The sequence below is a fragment of the Odocoileus virginianus genome, chromosome X (assembly GCF_023699985.2).
Source record: "Odocoileus virginianus isolate 20LAN1187 ecotype Illinois chromosome X, Ovbor_1.2, whole genome shotgun sequence".
NCBI classification, from domain to species: domain Eukaryota; kingdom Metazoa; phylum Chordata; class Mammalia; order Artiodactyla; family Cervidae; genus Odocoileus; species Odocoileus virginianus.
In genome coordinates, this window is record NC_069708.1 from 7,255,262 (window position 1) to 7,269,918 (window position 14,657).

At 39.6% G+C, this 14,657-nt stretch overlaps 1 protein-coding gene across 7 annotated transcripts in view; it reads right to left on the bottom strand.

Annotated features, from left to right (window-relative positions):
- The window catches only part of DMD (dystrophin), a 2,261,655-nt gene that overhangs the window by 706,958 nt on the left and 1,540,040 nt on the right, over nt 1-14,657 (bottom strand). The window lies entirely within an intron of this gene.

A 14,657-nucleotide genomic window follows, 5' to 3' on the forward strand; every position in this document is an offset into this window, starting at 1 on the left:
GAATGCTTCTGTACTTCAGTAATAGAGTTGACCTTCTGATCTGCAAAGCCAAAAATATTTACTATTTGGCTCTTTACATTAAAAAAAATTTGCCAGCCCCTGATTTAAAACCCTCTTGAAGTGATTTATGTCATTAACCTTTACCTCTCACTGAAATAGTAAATTCTCCTAAACTAGTAACTTACTTTATACAAATAAGGATTTTTAAGTTGTCCCAAATTACAGCTTCCAAACTTCACAAGGCATCTCCTAATTGCAGTATGCTATGATTTGGTGAATAAGTTCCTATTTTCTCCAATGTATTAATAGTTAGAAGGAGAGACTAGAAATAGGAATAACGAAGCTTCCATCATGAGTCCCTGCTTATACAGTTCCCCCACTACAGCAACAAGATCATCTTCATTCCTGAAAGATATTTTTAAGATCAAAGTAGGTATTATAAACTTGTAAAGCTTTTCATTATTTACCAGCATACAGATTTCAACATTTTATTTTCCCCATTTCCAGCTTCACTCACTGTAGTCATGACTTGTTTCTGTTGATATTCACATGGCAGTCTGACCCGCCTTATTCCTTTAGCTCCTCTGCTCCTGCCAATGTATTCCTCGAGCATGCATCTCAGTATGGCTTATTCTGAGTATAAAGAGTATGTGCTCTTCTTTTCTGCCCACTCAGTTCTGCCCACTCATCCATTTCAATCCACTTGCACCCACTGCCTTTCTCACACTGGCTTTTACTATATGCCCCAGATTTATCCAGTTGTGAAAAATACACTCTGGTCTAGGAGCATGCTGTAGCAGCAGCAGGAGCATGCTTAAGTGGGCCACTGGCTAGTAGAGGGGTCAGCAAGATCCATTTTGATGAGTTCGAACAAGGCTGTTAACTTCACCTTTTATTTTCAAGGAAGTTTCAACATCATCTAGTCCAGTGGGTTTTAGTGCTTTTTAAACATTTAACTCCTTTCAAGTGAAATCTTAAGAAGACCTACCATGTGAAGCATGAAAAGGAGGAGGGCAGTGGACTGGTTGAAATTGGAGATGAGTGGCGGCAAAAAGAGGTATGGGGACATATTGTTGGGGCATCTATGACATTACCTGGAAAATTCCATGGACAGAGGAGCCTGGCCGGCTACAGTCCATGGGGTTGCAAGGAGTCAGACATGACTGACCAAACTATGGCAGTGAGGGCAGAAGGGAGGATCTCTAGAAGAGATGATGAACCCTAGGTTTCTGGTTTGTGTGCTTGGTTGGATGAAGTCCAAGGCAATATTCATTTCGATTATTTCATGCCAAAGAGTGGGGTCCACTTATTCACCACAGCAACTGAACAAAGGAAAGACTATGCGGTATTTTCGGAAAGTCACCTCTGAACATGTACACTGAGAAGGGTTTACCAAGGGGGTTGTGGTATTCTCTATGACGACATGAAATGAAGCACTGTTTAAATAGATTTCTTTAACTGATTTTGAACTGTAGCAGGGCACTAGACCTATAGTGCCTTGTGGTCTTCTCCCAGATCTACTTTTTATAATTCTGCCACTGTACTGGTTGTTTGACCTTGGGCTGACAGATATAGAACTGGGAGAATAAATAAAGCTCAATAGTAACACTGTGGGAGAATCAGGTTTACCATCTCAACGCTTTTTATTTTTTCCCCCCATTCGCATGGCCCTATCTTCCAGGAGAGAAAAAGAGAAAAAAAGCTATTATATATTGCTTTTTACTGAAATCATTTCAATATCTACAAGGTTAGTACTAAGCATCAAGGGTGCTGTTGTTTAAGACTTAAGTTCACCTGAATGGCTTTAATATAAGATTTGGATGTCATACAAGAGAAGAAATAGAGATAAGCAGGACTATGTTTCTTGAATTCACTTGGAAAATACATTACAAAAGTATGAATGCTACAATAGAGTCGATTCCACAGTCTCTGGAGTCCATTACATCACCTGTACTACTAAGACCAAGTATGTTTCACATAAAGATTTAAGGACAGGTATGGAGTTTAGGGAGATATAGTGCTGTACTGTGCCTCCTTAGGATATGACAGTCTTTGTGATAACAACTCTGTAAGCTTTACTTTCCTCCTATGGTAAACAAAATAGAGAAAAAAGGAATTCATGTGGAACCTATCTTATAAGGCTGTTGTAAGATTAAGTGGAACAATCCATAAAGGATATTTAGCAAAATGCCTGCTACAGAGCAAGGCATTAATGCATGTTACTCTAAGATAAATATTAGGTGTGTTCGGGTCAATGCAAAAGCCAGGGGGAATAATCGAAATGAAAGCAGGTATTATTTTTGAAAAAAGCTCTGATATACCTAGGTATTACTGGAATAGAACCAGACTGTGAGACCTCAGAGACCCTCTAAGGGAGTTAAACATGGAGTGACAATGTTGTTTTGCCTGATTTACATCAGATCTTTGTTGTAAAGCACATTTTCTTCAATATGCTCAATATGAAGCATTTATTCACCCAGATAATAGATACAAATCCATGCATTCAAATGTTCCTTGGAGTCAGAGATCAAGATGGAAATCCCCAGAATCACAGAGATTTGTGTCTATAAACTTGCTTATTATATTCACATTCAAAGAGGTTAGAAGGGATAGTGTCAGCTTTTTAACCAGAATCTTTTCATTACTTCTCCCTGTTGGGATTGCAGCACATGCTGTGAATGACCTCCAGAGATCCTCAAGCTGTATGCAGAGAGCAAACTGAATCTGAAAGCTTTATTAGACAAGTTTGTCTTTCAGCTGATGGGAATGGATGTCAGCTGTACCAGGAAAAAATAAAATTTCTTGTGAAACTGGGTCCTGACCTTGAGAAAAAAAACCTCAAATCTGAGTGCACGCTTCCGTTCTGAGTCCTGTCCTTATTTGTTAAACATGGAGTGCAGGTTCAAAAAAAAGAGGCATGTTTTACCTTAAACAAATAAGGATCAGGAAGAAAAATAATAGGGCTCCTATTTTGGTCTTGTTGGATTTAGCAAGCAAAAACGCTTATCACCAAATCATAGTGTTAAATGTTTTAATATAGCACAGGGAACTATACTCAATGTTTTATAATAACCTATAAGGGAAAAGAATCTGAGGGGAAAAATATATATATATACACATATGAATTGCCATGCTGTACACTTGAAATTAACATGACATTGTACATCAACTGTCAGTTCAGTTCAGTTGCTCAGTCATGTCCGACTCTTTGCGACCCCATGGACTGCAGCAAGCCAGGCCTCTCTGTCCATCACCAACTCCCAGAGTTTACCCAAACTCATGTCCATTGAGTCGACTATACTCCAATAAAAAATACTAATAATCAAGGAAACAACATTCTCACTCATTTCAACATGAGAAGGAAAACTACCTCCTGTACTTAGAATCCATAGTAAACATAGGAAGTTTATTTATATCTTTTATCCATAAATTTCTTCAGGAAGAAAGAACAGTTCTGGGAAACTGAAGCGACAGTGGCAATTACTTTATTTTAATAAAATCTCCCACTTTTCTAGTGGCATGTTATTTAGCTTCTGCCTTTTAATGTGTGATAACAATAATTTTTTGAAGTTGTGAGAACTATCCCAAAAGCAAGAACTGAAGGTGTTAAAATTCTGACTTTTCTCCTATGGTAGGTTATAATTCAATTTAGGCACTGGTAGAGTTAGTGCTGCTAGCAATCTTGCATAAATATTAGAATAGCTACATGGAATATCTGTTTAATGAACTCATCATAGTCTGGAAAGTACTTTGGAAAAGGAGATTAGAACATATTTTCTTTAAAATATTGAAGACGAGAGAGGAAATAAACTGTATAAATGTTAAGAGGAATATAGCATGTGATGTTAGACTATAAAGTAGAGGTTCTCAAATTGGATATCAAGGCACAGTCAAGAATGAGTTAAGGAATGAGATGGGAATGATTTAGGCTATAAGATTTGCATCAAATCCACAGCACAGCCCTATTTGATCAATACTGCAGCCTTTAAAAAAAACTTAGGATTTACCATTGAGGATGTGCAAATGAATGTATCTGTCAGCTATGTCTAAGCCAAAAAACAAACTGAGATATGTAAGAATATGGACAAGCACTGAAACCAAACTCAGGAGAAGTGGGCTTGAGTCCAGATTCTGCTCCTAAACAGTTGGACAACCATATAAGCACTTAGTCTCTCTGGCATTATAATTACAAAGGAGATCACGTACTTGATCCAACTTGATCCAACTCTATAATTACTGTTAATCTGTTCAAAATATATGAGTTTAACACTATCACATGCTTATCATTGAATAAAAGCTGTGTACACAAAAGGGCATGTTTTGATAAGCAAGATATAAAATAGGATCTTTTTGGAACTTACAGTCTGTTAGCAAATGAAAATTAAATAAAGATGCAAATAGTTAATCAAAATAATGGCAAGGATACGAAAGAGAAAAGATATACCTTGTCACATAATAGCTCAAAGAAAGAGCTTGTGCAGTTGAGATCTAAGGGATGAATAAGAAAAGAGATCATCCAGGTGAGAGTAGTAGGTGTGGAAACCCTGAGCCCAGGAAAAAGCAGACCTGCTAAAAGAACTGAAGAAAGCCAGAAGGGTTGGACTTTGAAGAAAAAGTCAGACAGTGGAACAAAAAGGGTAGGTAGGGGAACCATCGTCTAAGACCTGGTGACCATGTTAATGATTTGGAGACTTATTCTAAAAGCAGTGGGGGCACCATTACAGAATTATAAAAGAATGAGGTTTATACTTTGCATGATTGTTCTTTATGGAATATGTTTTTATGGGGAGTGGATTAGAGAGAGGTGAATGAAATCAATTAGGAGGCCAGGCATCCATGATGGTGGTGGAAGGGATGCAGATGGACAAAATAACTTCAAAGATATTCAAGTATTACTGCAATCAGTAAGATTTGGTGGTTGATTCAATGAGGAAAGTGAGGGAAAAGGGGGTCTCCCTCCAGGATCACTTACTAGTACTGGCTTGATTGGATGGTGTTGCTATTGCCTGAGATAAGAAATAGAAGGGCTTCCCTGGTGGCTCAGATGGTAAAGAATCTGCATGCAATGCAGGAGATCTGGGTTTGATCCCTGGGTCAGGAAGATCCCCTGGAGAAGGGAATGGCAACCCACTCCAGCATTCTTGCCTGGAGATACAAGAAAAGGGGGAAGAGGAAGCTCCCTAGTTCAGTTGTGGACATGGTGGATTCGAAGAGTCTGGGGGACACCTGAGTGCAGACACTGAGTGAACTGTTGGATATATGGGTTCCTTGAATTTATGCATTGTATCCTTCTATCACCTTCCCCAAGTTCGCTAAACTCAAGAGTGATTCTCGGGCCCTCTCTTATTAGAGTTATGGGCACATTTGACACAGTTTATCAATTCCTTCCTCTTAACTCACTTCCTTCACTTGGCTTCCAGGTTTCTGTCTTGGTTTTCTTCCAACTTCAGAACTTATTACTATAATCCTTACTTCTCACCAGTGAAGTGCTTCAGGGATCTGTCTTTGGGTGTCTTCTCTTTTCTCTCTATAGTCACTGTTTGGCTTTAACTAGTACCACCTCATGACTCAACTTTACGCTAAAAATTGCACATTTGCATCTCTAGGTTGGACCTCTCTCTTAACCTCCAGTCATATATCCCTCTCGTATACTTCACCTCCGTTTGGTTAACTAGTAGGCATGCATGTGCACTCAGTTGTGTCTGACTCTTGCAACCCTGTGTACTCCAGTATTTTTGCCTGGAAAATCCCATGTACAGAGGAGCCTGGTAGGCTATAGACCAAGGATTCTCAGAGTCAGATATGACAGCACGCACATACACACACACACATACACACACAGAGAAAGACATGACTGGCTAAGCTAAAATGTGGCAAAAAAAAAAAAAAACCCAGGTCCTCAAATAGCTGTCAAATTTAGTAGGGGCCAATAGAACATTGTAGCAGGCAAAACGGTATCACCATATAAAGGCAAGAAAAGGGAATGCTGACGTTGTGATGTAACTGAGCTGTGAGTAGAATGGCAATTATGGAACTGGATCCAGTTCTGCAGCCCACAACAGAGAAAAGTATGGAAAACACACTTGGGATGTTAGAAGCGGGGGCACAGAGATGTTGAAACACTTGAGACACAGAGAGGTTTAAACATTTGAGACAGCATTTTTTTGTAGTTCACAGGCTATGGGGACTCACATGATCTGTGCCAGAAAAACGAAATTTGAAGGGAGATTAGGTAACAAACTTCAAATAATGTCAAAATGTACTTTTCCTACTCAGAAAGTCATTTAGACAGTAACTGGAACTTGTGTTAGGCAGTTGAAAGGTGATTTCCAGTATAACAACAGTGGGGGAATGCCACCCACACTTGATTTTTAAGAGTATGCAGTTAACCTTAAGATTGCTCCTGAGAGAGAGAGAAAGAGCTTTTCCTGAAGACAGTGGGGAAGAATGAATGACCTCTCAAAGGCCACAATCTTAGAATCTATGGTTTAAGTGTAAACTATTACAGTTTCCTCCATTTGAAATCTTCTTTCTTTGAGGGTTAAGTTATATTTGGTTTCAAAATGATTCAGTGAAATTTTGGAAAATATTAGGAATACAGGGAGAAGCCTAACTTTTGTAGACTGTGGGGTGCCTACTCTCTCCTGAATGTGTTTAAAGAGTCCTAATTTCTCCTTAATAATAGCTTGAGAAGAAATACAACATTACGGTATATTCTATAATGATTTCCAGCAAAGGTCCTTATTGGGAAGGAGTTAAGTAATAAAAGAAGGCTATGGTAATTTAACTGTAATAAACCCTTTATTTCTATAAAAATGCAGGATATGAGTAACTGAAAAATCCCCAATGATCAGAATACTTTATTCAACCACTGATGTTATTCTCCTCCTTCTCCTACACTCTCCACCCCCAACACACAGAAACTTCCAGGAAAGCTGCCAACAAGCATTAGAAATGATAGATGAGAGCTTTTCTTCCTTTGCCAGTGCAGACCCCAAAGCTCAGCCCTAACCGGAGATGGTAACCAAGCCATAAAACTGCCAAAAGGTTAAGAGAGGAAGAACAAAGGGAACTTCATCATCACAAAAATGGATAATTAACATCTAAATACTCCGGTTTTCACAATCGATCACTGTCTTGGATATTAACAAGGACACCACTGTTATACCCTCCCTGTGAACCAGGGAACTTTGTTGAGGAACCTGGCCTGGAACCAAAGACTCCCCCTGCCTACATCCGAAGACTTCATTCTCATCAGCGTAAGCAGCACTGGGGACTCAGCAGTCAGGCTTTACTGTTGTCACTTTCCTTTCTATCTCGTAATTTCAAGCATCCTCACCTCATTGATATATAAAAATAAGATTTAATTAATTAATTAGTTTATTCCTACCAAGAGCTGGAGGGTCTTGTAGTTGCTCAGGGCTTTGAAATCTCTTGGGAAGGGTCAAAAATTCATTTCTTATCCTGTTATCATAATTGATTAGGGGACCTCCTATTTTCTGGCATAAAATCATATTCCTAGGATTTTAGACTTTCAGGGAGCTCTTTTTTAAGGTTTAGAGGCTTTGATTCTAAAACCGAGTATGGTATAGCCTTTTTCTAAGTGTTTTCAATAAAACAGTCATCTGTTAATGAAACAGAGAAAGACTTGGCTGAAACTGATGAGCCTTATCTGAAAGGTTCAGCTGAGGCAGAATTAACGGTTGGAAGCCCAGCCAAAACTGGAAAGGGTCTGGGTGGCAATCCTTTTTGTGTTTCTGAGAAGGATGAGGACCCAAAAGAGGAGTAAGAATGTGAGAAAAAATTGACAACTTCCTTCCCTCCTTAGCTCATGATCACTGCAGACACACAAAGGTCATTTTCATAATAAATGATTTTTTTTTCTCAGAATTTAAATCAAACAAATAAATAGTATGCCAAGATTATATTTAAGTTCCAATTAACCACACATTTTCATCAAATTGCCTAGATACTTAAAGGATAACTGAACTAGCCTTGGGATGCTTTATTGAACTCTAGAGAGGCAAGTGAAGTACAAATCATAAATGTAGAAATAATGTTATATGTGTTTGATATTTAAGTACAGCCTTCAAAACTTTGGATGATGAATAAATCACTGCTTGAAATACACTGTTCTGATTAATAACATGAGCTTTGGCATTACAGAGATGTATCTTCAAATACCCACTCTGCCACTTACTAGCTTGGTAACTTTGGACAAACTCTTCTGTTGCTTGGTTTTCTCAGCTACAGAATGGGAATCACAACAAAACTCACGTAAAAAGTACAGCCATGGCACTAATTATAAGCCTTTTTGTATTAATTTAGATTCATTTGGAAGTAGACTATAAAACAAGGATTTGATTGTGTGTGTGTGTTAGTCACTCAATCATGCCTTACTCTTTGCAACTCCATGGGGTATAGCCCCCCAGGCTCCTCTGTCCATGGGACTTTCCAGGCAAGAATACTGGAGTGGGTTGCCATATGAATAGTTTGGTGGTTTTCCCTGGTGGCTCAGTGGTAAAGAATCTGCCTGCCAAGCAGGAGATGCAGGTTTGATCCCTGGGTTGGGAAGATCCCCTGGAGGAGCAAATGGCAACCTACTCCAGTATTCTTGCCTGGGAAATTTCATGGACAGAGGAGCCTCGCAGGCTACCATCCATGGGGTCGCAAAAGAGTCAGACATGACTTAGCAACTAAACAACAATAATTGGCAGATGACACCAGGAAGCTGTGGTGGAAGAATAGAGATGAATAGGAATGGGAAGGAAGTCTCTACAGAGCATGCTAATAAAACAGGTCATCACTATAGCCAACTGTGGTTCAACTCACTGAAGACTTCCGGTGTTCAGCCCTGGAGTTGTCCTACCCAAGGAGTGAAGAGGGGGTGCTATTTATCCCAACTCCTCTCCATCAGTGGTTGAGTACTGTTCTAGCACATCCTCTGCAAGTGAGTGAGCTTCTTCTATGGCAAGAGAAAGTGCCTGGACAGAGTGATAGGTACTTGCCTTCAGAAGTCTAAGGGTTTACCAGAAGGACAAGTGCTGAGGGGCCAAGGGTAGGCCATTAAGGGCCAAATTTGACCCACCTGCCCTTATCTGGTTTCTGTAAATAGCCTGTTAATAGAACATAGCCCTGCCTGTTGACTTACATATTATCTACGGTTTGGCTGCTTTTAGTATACAGTGACAAAGTTGATCCCAAGAACCACAAAGCTGAAAATACTTACTATCTGACTCTCTACAAAGAGAGTGCATCGATCCCTTATCTAGTTGGTAGCACAACTGAGATTAGAATTTAGGCTTCTTGACCTCCAACACAGCACTTGCCTAATTACACTTGAGAACGGCTCTCTCCAAAATTAATTACAGGAAGAGATGGCTTTACCAGTGTTTAATCAACCAGAAACCTCTATTAACTGGCACTTCTATGAGTCTATTTATATAATGGTCATTCATTCCCAGTTATTACCCTGGGAAATCTGAAGAACTCCAATATCCTGATTTGGAGTCTTGACATAAAGCATGTTCTATATGCAATTTCTTTCAGAAATGCTAAATTGGGTATAGTGGAATGTGAATGTTCCCAGACCCAGCAGCTTGTGGGTAAGAAAGGATTCACACTGACATTTACAACTAGATCTGTCGGCTCTTTGCCTCCATCTGCCAAGCAGGCCTTCAGGCCCATGCAAAGTCCTGCCTACCTAATCGTTTACAAGTGTCTTGAGGGGAGCTGCTTATAAGCATGGCTATTCCACCCACAGGGAGGTCTAAGCTGCTCTGCTAGGCAAATACTGCTAAGGCTTAGCATGCTGTACACCTTTTTGAATTTCCAAGCTCCAAAGGTCTGGTGGGGGTGGTGCTGGAACAACTGGAATTCTCTTTGGCGTCCACAGCATTGGCTCTCACTCAAGTTCCATGCTACATTGCAGGCAGGAAACAGGCATGAACTCCTTCCTCATTGATCATAGGCCTATGGCAATGGTTCTTAAAATGCAGTCTCAAGACCAGCAACATTGGCACAACGTGGAGACTTTTTAGAGATGCAAATTCTCAAGCATTACCCCACATCTACTGAATCAGGACCTCCGGATTGAAGCCCCACAATCTGTGCTTTAGTAAGAAATGGGTGATTCTGATGTACCGTGTGGTTTGAGAGTCACTGATGTAGGGCTCTGCACATACACCAATGCTTTCACCTCCGCTTTCTTCCCTTTTCCTCAATATCATGGTTTGGGTGTTAAGATGGCCACAATAAAGCCATCTCTTCCCTGTATGCACATCCATTGGCAGTGACATCACAGCTCTCCCTTCAAAAGGTGAAGTCTATTTCTCCACCCCTTGAGCCTGGGCTGGACTGAAAACTTGCCTTGACCAACAGAATGTAGCAGAAGTGATGTTGTTTGAATGACAGAATCTGGGTGTCAAGGCATCTTGTAGCTTTCACTCATCCTCTCGAAACACTGCCCTGAGAATGCCATATAATGAATCCAGTCCAGCCTATGGGAGGATGATAGGTGTTGTGAAGAACCAAGGTTCTCCAGCCAACAGCCTGCTGTCAGATATCTGAGGGGATCCATCTAGTTTCTGCTGAGTTTCCAAATAACTGCATGTACAAGAATGGCCCCTAGCAAGACCTTTAGAACACCTATTAAGTGAACCACAGCCCAACTGTAGACCCACAAAATAACAAGCAAGTAAATAACCCTTGTTTAAAGCCATTACATTTGGAGTGTTTTAATGCAGAGATAGAAAACTGAAGTAACAAATACACCTGCCAAGTAGGAGACCTGGGTTTGACCCCTGGGTTAGGAAGATCTCCTGGAGAAGGGCATGGCAACCCACTCCAGTATTCTGGCCTGAGAAATCCCATGGACGGAGGAGCCTGGCAGGCTACAGTCTATGGGGTTGGAAAGAGGTGGACACAACATAGGGACTAAACAACAAGAAGGTATCTAAGGTATCTAAGCAATAACTGCAAAAAGTTTTTTTTCCAGTATGCCTCTTTGTCTTGCAGCCTGAAACAATTTATATAGCTCAGGCAGGACCACCTCATCATGTTACATAAATTAAATCATAAAGGAGCTTGGTTTAGTGTTTTTAAAAAGGTCCCTGGGCCTCCATTTCCACACATACAGAAGAAATACATTCAACTAGGTACTTCCAATGATTATTCTAGGCTCAGAGTTCTTTGATTCTAAGAAATTCGAATACAGTAAACTGATTTCTTCTACTCCTTAATTAGAGAAGACAGAAAAACATTTCTCACCTTTACTCCTCATACATCTAAGACTAAGTTAAATAACATTAACTATGGGCTAACTGCCTTCCTATCTAGAATTTCCATTAGGTTCTTGGACAGAGAGATAGCGCAAGGCACAGCTAAATGAAACACAGGCTTTGGAGCCTGACATACTTGGATTATAATCCTGGCACTATTTCTTTCCAGCTGTGTGGCCTTCATCTGTTTCCCTTCTGAGCCTGTGATCCTTACCTTAAAAATACTGTGTATAACCATACATACTTGGCAATTATTTTGATGAGAAAAGCATATATACAAAAACAGCTAGAATAATAGTAGGAGCACAATGGAAAAAAATTTACAATGATGAATGATGAATCATATTGTATTACAATATAGTACATGAAATAATAATCAGATAACAGAACTGTATTACAAATTATATTTCCCCTTTTTATATTGTACTTATTTCAGATTATATTCCTGACTTCCAGAAATTTAAACAATTCTTAATTCTGATGTTTAAACTACCACATTAAGGAAAAAGGAATGTTTGATTTTATTAGCAGCTTTTGGCAGAAAAGAGCTGTCTGCAGGAGTCTCCTCGTGTCTTGTCACTAACTTTAAACCAGGCACCTCCAAGCTCTACTCATCACTGGCCTGAGCACATCTTTCACATCTTTTGATCATACAATACCTTGTCTAACTTTTGGTTCTTTCCATAGATCAAAGAAGTAGAAATGAAGAATAAGTAATTAACAGATGACCAGGTCTCTTCTCTAGCTTTGCTTTCAGTAACCTCATGAAAAAAAAAAAACCGTGTGAACAAACTGTGTGAACAAGATAATATCTAAACCACAAGACGTCGCCAAGCCCGCACGTAGTGAAGGATGGCAAGGACTCTGGCACCCCATTCCAATGATTAACTGAGATTATTTCCCCTTTTCCCTTAAAACTGTCATGACCGAGCAGAATTGTCAGAATTGCTTTTTGGGGACGTGAGTTATCTGTCTCCCCAGATTGCTGGCTTTCTGATTAATAGCAAGTGAGCTTTCCTGGTGGCTTAGATGGTAAAGAATCTACCTGCAATGCAGGAGACCTGGGTTTGATCCCTGGGTTGGGAGGATCCCCTGGAGGAGGGCATGGCAACCCACTCTAGTATTCTTGCCTGGAGAATTCCATGGACAGAGCAGCCTGGTGGGCTACAGTCTATGTGGTTGCAAAGAGTTGGGCACGACTTGAATGATTGACACTTTTACTTTCTGTGGAGCCCTATACCAGGGCCACAGATATGGAGCCCCATACCAAAGTCATCTCCAGAACTGACTGAGCCACATAGCAATCACTGCTGTGAGATCCCTCGCCCCACCTAAACTGGCCAGCTCCCTGACCCCATATTAGGTAAAAATACCCACCCTAATAAATCACCTAATGCCACCCTTCCAGCAGGAATTTTCTTTGTCTTGAGCCTATAAAAATTGGCTACTAACGCACAAAAGGGATCAGCATTCCTTGGTTTGTCAGGAGGTTGACCCACTGTGCTTGCAGTACCCTCATTACCTCTATTTTTTGTCCTATCTTTGCCTGGAACACTCTCCCTTGAATGTGTACCTCACTCACTTTCTCACTTCCATCAGCTTTCTCAAGTATTTGCTTAATAGAAAAGATTCATTGACCCAACTTCAGGCAATCATGCCTTCATTCCTGCTCACTCCCTCTTAACCTGCTTTCCTGTTCTCCATAACTGTGCTTCTCAAAATTCAGCAGGCAAATGAATTACCTAGGGATCTTATTAAAATGTAGATTCTGATGCACTGAGTCTGGAGTGGGGCCTGGCATTCTGCATCTTTAACAAGTGCCCATTTGATATCAATCTGTGAACTGAACTCTGTAACTCTGAACAATATTGAGACAGTATCTGTTTTCTTTATTTGCTTATCCTGTTTCTCTTCCAGTCGGGGTGCAGCTGAACTTTGATTAACACTGGGGTTAGGGCTGACTTACTGCACAGTTGAAAATCCAGTCTGCTCTGTGTATTCATGTTTCTGCCATTTAGGCAGCTCCTTCACATGCCACAGGTTCAACTCACCATGGATCATGTAGTCCTGGAATATTTATTATTGAAAAAATTCTGCACACATAGTTCAAACTCATGTTGTTCAAAGGTCAACTAGAAGGGTTTCATGAGGGAAGGGAACTTAACTTACTCTATGCCACATTCTCAGCACCTAGTAAAATGTTCAATACATAGAAGTTATTCAATAGATATTAAGTAGATGAATTAAATATGTTTCTGGAAACCAAAACTGGAACTTTGAATCTATTCTCCAACAGAACTGTTACAGTCACATCTCAGAACTTTACAGGTTAAATAGATTTCTGTGCCCTGCCTTTCAAAACTTCCAACCATGTGAAAGTAGCTTAAATAGGAGCATAAACCCATAATTATGTCAGAGTTCAATAAAAACAAATTATTGGAATCAAATTTCTTTACAGAGTTAGAGAATCTGAGACTGAATATCAGGAGAAAGCTAGAGAACAAATACCAATAAATGATTATATAGGGACAAACTATGCATGTGTGCTGAGGGAACCAAAAATTACAGGTCATAAAAAGAAATAAACCTGATATAATTAATTGAAGATAAACACTGATAGAGCAATTTTAGTGTCCCAGATTGACCAAAACAAACAAACAAACAAACAGGAAGAAGAAAGAATGCTCACGCATCTTTTTAAAGTATCTGATATCAAATTTAACTCTAATGTCTTCTTAGAAACCCCAGGGGTACAAAAGACACATTGTTCCCAAATTGTAGAGCATCTTTTAACTTAAGTGCTGTTTATGCCTTCTACTGAATTATCATTGTGCTACCTTGGGTGATCTTTCCATTGTGATATATTTCTAATTGATATGAAATAAAAATCAACTTTACTTTAAGAACCATAGTCAAACACTGCAAATATCTGATCTTTGAAAAGTAGAAAAGGAAAAAAAAATGAAAGCAAAAAACAAGAACAGGAAAAAAAAAGATGTTTCTGAGTTCTATCTAATTATAGAATTGGTATAGCAGAAAAATTTTTTGGCTCCTTGCCCATGGGGCTCAAAGCCAGCCTTAACATTGCCATGAGATTTTATGCATACCTTCTACTAAGAAATGAATAGAAGGTGAAAAAGAATAGACTGAAAACATGCAGTAAAAACAAAAGTTAAAACTATAGCTAAATGAAGAAACATTTTTCCCCCAAGTCTACTTGGTGGTAGTCATGGTCCATTTTCCTTTTTCTTGAGCTAAAAATGGAAGAGCTCTTAAGATTGTTTTCAGATGGAACAGAGGGAAGTGCTAGGAGGACTGTGTGTATTTCTGTGGTTTGGGGAATTTTTATATTTTTGGTAACACTGCGTGACTTGCAGG